Consider the following 6,000-nt stretch of genomic DNA (forward strand, 5'->3'; position numbering starts at 1 on the left):
ATAAGGATTGCCATGTTAAACCCTGCAGGGGACCTAGTCCGACAAGACAATAAAGTTGAGTGGTAAAACTCTTGGAGCTAGATATTAATTAAGTGAGTTGTCAGTAATTTACTTAATTAGTGGACTTTCGTAATCTTAAACACAGGGAGACTAATACACTCATGATAAGAAGGAGCCCATAATGTAATTTGGGATTGGTGCGGTAGTGCAGTAATAACTCTCTAGTGGAATGAGTTATTATCGATGAACTTGAGTTGTGTGTTTGGGGTGAACATGGGATACTCAAGCTCATCGGAAGGCCAAAACCAATTTCTCCTCTAGGTCCCTGTCGTAGCCTCATTATAGCTTCAAGTCCATCCAAATGTAAGGCTCTTCTTGGTGTCCAAGAAGTGGTTCGGTCCAATGCTTGGTGACCAAGCAAGGGCCGGACATATTCTCTCCTATAGGGGTCGGCCCTTTGCTTGGTGACCAAGCATGAAGGGGCCGACCACAATATTCAAACAAGGAGGGTTGTTTTTGAATTTTTAAAATCTTCTCTTTGTAGAAAACTATAAGTTTTAAAATAGAGATTTTAATCTTTTAAAAACTTTCCTTATTTGAATTTGGCCACATGTTTTAATAGAGAGTTTTAAAAGTTTTAAAACTTTCCTTTTTAACCATCCTCATGGTTTAAGAAAAAAAAAGGGAGATAAGTTTTAAAATTAAAATTTTCTATCATCATGTTAAAAAAGGAAATTTTATAATTGAGGTTTTAAATTTAAAACATGGTTTTAATTTTTAGAAACTTTCCTTTTTTAACTCCTACTTTAGGAAAGAGAGCTTGTAAAATTTTATAAGAGTTTTTTTCTCTTGTAAAATTTTATAAAAAAATTATTATTCCTTTCTTAAATATGGTGGGCGGCCACCTTGCTTAGTGCCTAAGCAAGGGGCCGGCCAAACTTAATCCTAAACCATATAGGATTGATCACAACCATTAATTGGTGATTGATTCAATCAAGAGGAAAGAAAAGGAAAAATAAAAAGAAAAAAGGAAAACTCTTGGATGATTTTATTTTTTGTAAAAGATTTTTCCTTATTTGCCTTGGGCAAGTAATATAAAAGAAGGGGTGAGGGGCTTCATGAGACACAACTCTTATTCTATTGCTTGGAGGTCTTTTGGTGGCCGCCCTCTCCCTTCTCCTTTTCCCTTTGCTCTCTTCTCCTTGGTGGTGGTGGTGGTGGCCGAATCTTAGATGAAGAGGAAGGACTCTTTTGGGTGGTGTTCATCTTGGAGGATCGTCGCCCACACGACGTCTAAGGCGAGGCAAGGACTATGGCAGAAGATCTCGAGGTCAATAGCTTACAAAAAGAAGGTATAACTAGTAATTTTCTTCCGCATCATACTAGTTATTTTCTTAGTAAGAATTCTAAATACAAGAGGCAATTAGATCTAGTTTTTTGAAATAGTTTTTCGAGTTTGTGTTTTCTTCTTTTTCGAATTTGTGATTCGATTGTTCTTTTTGGTTAACCTAGAGTTATTTAATGAAATAAATATTAGCTTTCCTTAAAAGGCTTTGCCTAGGCGGTGGTTGTTGCTCTCATATCCAAGAAGGTCATGTGCCTCGCCATGCAGTCCTGGAAGCCAATTTTGGAAATTAATATTTATGGAATTAATAACTTAGGTAGATTTGAATCAATAGTGTTAAGTTCTGCTTGCGATTCAAATCTAAACCATTAAGAACAGATAAGTTAAATTTGGAATCAATAATGTTAAATTCTGCCTGTAATTCCTAATTTAACTTCTAAAGAACACATTAGGTTATTTAAGGAAAGGTTCGACACTTTGTTACGCTCCGCAAGTGTACGGAAATGTCGCAAGTAATATAAAAGATTATCGTATCCACAGGGACTGGAATAAGCACTAGAAATGTCTCAATGCGAATTAGCTAAACAACTATCCAATTGTTTAAAATGCAAAGTGAAGGTAAACAAATCTAATATTAAAGATCAACAAACAAGAGTTTAGTGTTTTGAGTTATCATAAAGGGAGATTCTATGAGTTTCGGTTTCTTTGTAAGATTTCTTGAATGTAAATGGTTCACTAATTCTTATCCCTCAATTGCCAAACACTTGTAGAAAGTTGTCGGTTCTCTCTTGCAATAGATAACCGGCTAAGGACTGAGAAATGTATCTAAATATGATCAATTAGACGTGAACCTACGTTGTCCTTACACAGAAGTGCACCCATTACTATGCCTTCCTCGGATATCAACATAGAAGTCCACAACTTATTAATCTATCAAGATACAAGAAACTAATCACAAGATCCATCCTACTCTCTTGAATATTCGTATTTCCTCTTCAAGATTATCTCTCAAACGTCCTTACACGGGCTTGCACCTGTCACGTGGATCCCTCGGATGATCGAGTGAGAGTTTATCTTTACAAAGTCCACAAGAAATCCAAACAATCAATCAAGAATGAGAATTAAGCACAAATCACCATTAATCATTCAAGATCTAATTGATACAAGCAAGACAATGTCATTGAAACAAGAAATTGGCAAATCCATAAGAGATTTCATCAATCCATCAAACAAATACTCCCTTAATCCTAGAATACAATATCTACTCCATGAATCGAGGAAGAATACCCGAAGAAATAAAGATTACAAGCATTTCTTAAATCCCCAATCCAAGAAACCAAGAAAAGGGGGAAAGTGAAAACTTATCTATGAAGAAGCCTCGTCTTCGGATCCAATCCTCGCTCCGGAGTCGAAATCGTCAAGAACTCCCCTCGAATCGCCCAGGAATCCTCCCAAGAATGGGAGGATACCACCAAATCTTGCCTTCTCCCAAAGGGGGAGAGATCCCCTTTTAATTCATGAAGGAGGGTTTAAATAGAGGAGGAAATCGGGCGCCACACGGCCCCATGACACGGCCGTGTAAGATTCACACGGCCATGTCCAGTTCCTTCTCTTGCCAAGTTGCTGCACGCTGCTGACTCACGCACCTGTGTCTCTCGGAAATGCTATCTCTGGTGTGGTGCACACACGGCCACCACTGCTTGGCCTCCGAAACCTCACAGGTGTAGATCTACACGGCCATATAAGGCATCTGCTCTAATTTCTTCAAATCAAGACACGGCCGTGTGAGATTCACATGGCCATGTCCTCTTCCCTTCCTCTTAAAACTACACGGCCGTGTGTGGTACACGGCCTGGTGCTCTCTCCCTTCAATTCCTTCCAAGCTTGCCCGAGGACGCATAATCTTCACCAATTTCGACTCCTGTGTACAGAAAATGCACAAAAAGCAGATCTCCGAACCAAAAGAGTAAATATGCTAAAAGGAAAGCTGGAAGTATAAAAGTGCATAGATCAAGCATGCTCAAAGTATGTAAATGTGCATAAAAACATGCATAAAAGAGTATATAATCTACGCACATCACACCCCCAGACTTAAACCTTTGCTTGTCCTCAAGCAAAATGCTGCAGTCTAAATTCATATGTTCTACAACACATTCATAAAACCTAGTGCACTTTCCTAACTCTATCAAAAAGTTTCATTAACAAGCGTGATCATGGAAACAAGTAATGTATGGTTCAAGAATAAGAATCTTGTGCACAGTGTAAAAGTAACTCAACACCCTTCAAGTTTCAATCCATGTCCTAGTCAAGTCGTCATCAAATTTGAATTCCTAGTGTTTCCAGTGAAAGACAAGTAACCAGTGATAGACACTTACTCACCATTCACTTGGTTCATATTTCTCAACTAACCCAAGGTCTCAAAGGTGTGCTCAATCTCAAGGGAAGCTAAGCAGTCATTTCCCCAGTAACCTAACTCGGTCTCAAAGGGGTGACTTGCTAGATTCCACTCATGACAACTGTTTTTTATATCCCTTATTATTTTTTTTTTATAAGTGTTTGCATTGTGCAAAACTTATTCACAAATGTACTTTTAGCACACATGTTGGGATATTTTGATTTTTCCAAATGAGCTTTAATGATTTGAGCCTCATCCAGTAACCAAAATGAAAGTTGAGAAATCACCATGGAAACCAAGTACTAAGCAAACAAGATGAATCATGACTATTTCAATGACATCAACTATTCAAGCATCAAGCACAAGTGTAGTGAAGATAAAATCCTTAAGGTTGAACCAAAACTAAAACTCATCACTATAAGATTTTCAGCTTATTAATGCTTCCCAAGATAGAAAAAAGAAGTACACAAAGTTTACTACTAGCATCATTCGAACATCATGAACCAAGACAATAATCGTGCTAACATTTCACTTGAATCTAAGAAAGCATATAAGTGAAGATTTGATGTTCTCAAAATTTTTTTTTTTTTTGCCATGATTATTTCAAAAACAAGCAAAATAAAGCAACAAGCAATGAAAATAAGAACCAACATGAAAAACTAACAAAAACTAAAAATTGAAAATCAAACTAAACAGTACATGACACCCCCCTAGACTTAAACTTTTCATCGTCCCGATGAAATCAATATGGTGGAGGAGGTGGAGGTGGACGAGGGAAAGGAGGTCTACGACGTGGTTGGCCAATAGGAAAACTAGGAAAACTTGGAATCTCACCCAAGGATCTATGATACTCATATAAAGCATCTACTTGTTGGCTAGTAAGCATCATGCTCTGCATAAAATCTCTCATCCTAGCCTGATCAGTATCATAATCCTGCACAAATGCAGCCACTTGACCTTGAAAATTCCTCGTAAACTGAAAATGATTTTATACCTCCCTAAACTGATCATTAGATAAAGAGAAGCGCCCCTCCAACATTTTTCATTGGGCATCTTGCTTCTCATGAAGTGATTCTAGAGACGTACGAAAATCTGAAAAATCAAACCTAGAAAATCCCGTGCCATATGCAAAAGAATGCCTAGCAGGCTCCATAAAACTAGAAGGCTGCGGGTGTCCATATGACGAGGGCTCATGATGTGGCTCAGTGTCTCCAGGTATAGAAGGGTTATCCTCAAAATCTAACTCAGAAATTACCCAATTAGCCGGGTTACGAATAGTAGTTCGTTCAGGAAAAGGAAGGGGTAAAGGAGAACCACTCCTCCTAGGAAACGCGAAACCATTCTCATCCCGAACGATCATTTTCATAGCAAGACATGCATCAATGTCAATCATGTCATTACCATGAATTATTTCCAACCCATCAACATCAAGATTTAAATTATAAGCTATTCGGGTAATCAAACCACCAAAAACAATTGATCCCGATGATGCCCTAGCAGATCTTAATAAGGTTTGAAAGAATCAAATTCAACCTTATAAAGCATAGCCCATAAAGCATAAAGCTCTATCTTTTTAACCACCCCTTCACTCTCTCCCCTACCAAAAATAGTTTTACTCATGACTCTATGTAGATACTTAAAGATTGGGTTTGGCATATGGGAGGCCTTAGCTCTTGAAGGCTCATAAGGTTGATCTAACCCAGTTATTGCATTCCAAAAATGATTCCAATTAAACCTTGGATCAAACCTATGAGGGCTACCGGTGGTTAATCCAAAACAAGAATTAAAGTCACTAAATGCCCATAGAAATTCTTGATTCATTAGTCTAAATGAGATTTTTCCAAAATAATCATCTTCATTAGTAAAATGGACATCCAATGAACTTAAAAATTCCAAAACAAGACGAGGATATGTAGGCAAATGTGTGTACATAATATCACTCCAATCCAAAAACCCAATCATCAAATCTACATCTTCCCTAATTCCAAGTATATCAAGAACAGTTGGGTCCATATATCTAGTACACACTATCTTTCTATTGACAAGAATTGCAAATCTAGTTACTTGATCATCATTTCTAAACACAATATTGAATTCATTGTCATTACCTTCGTTGCATGAAGTCCTTTTGCCTTTTCCCTTCACTGGTTGTTTTCCTTTGTCCCTTGATGGCTCCTTCTCTTTGTCTCCACTAGATCCACCACCTCCTTTGCGAAGTTTCTTCAAAATGTTGGACATCTTGATGAGTTTAGATAGGGGA

This window comes from Zingiber officinale, chromosome 10A (genome assembly GCF_018446385.1).
Source record: "Zingiber officinale cultivar Zhangliang chromosome 10A, Zo_v1.1, whole genome shotgun sequence".
NCBI classification, from domain to species: domain Eukaryota; kingdom Viridiplantae; phylum Streptophyta; class Magnoliopsida; order Zingiberales; family Zingiberaceae; genus Zingiber; species Zingiber officinale.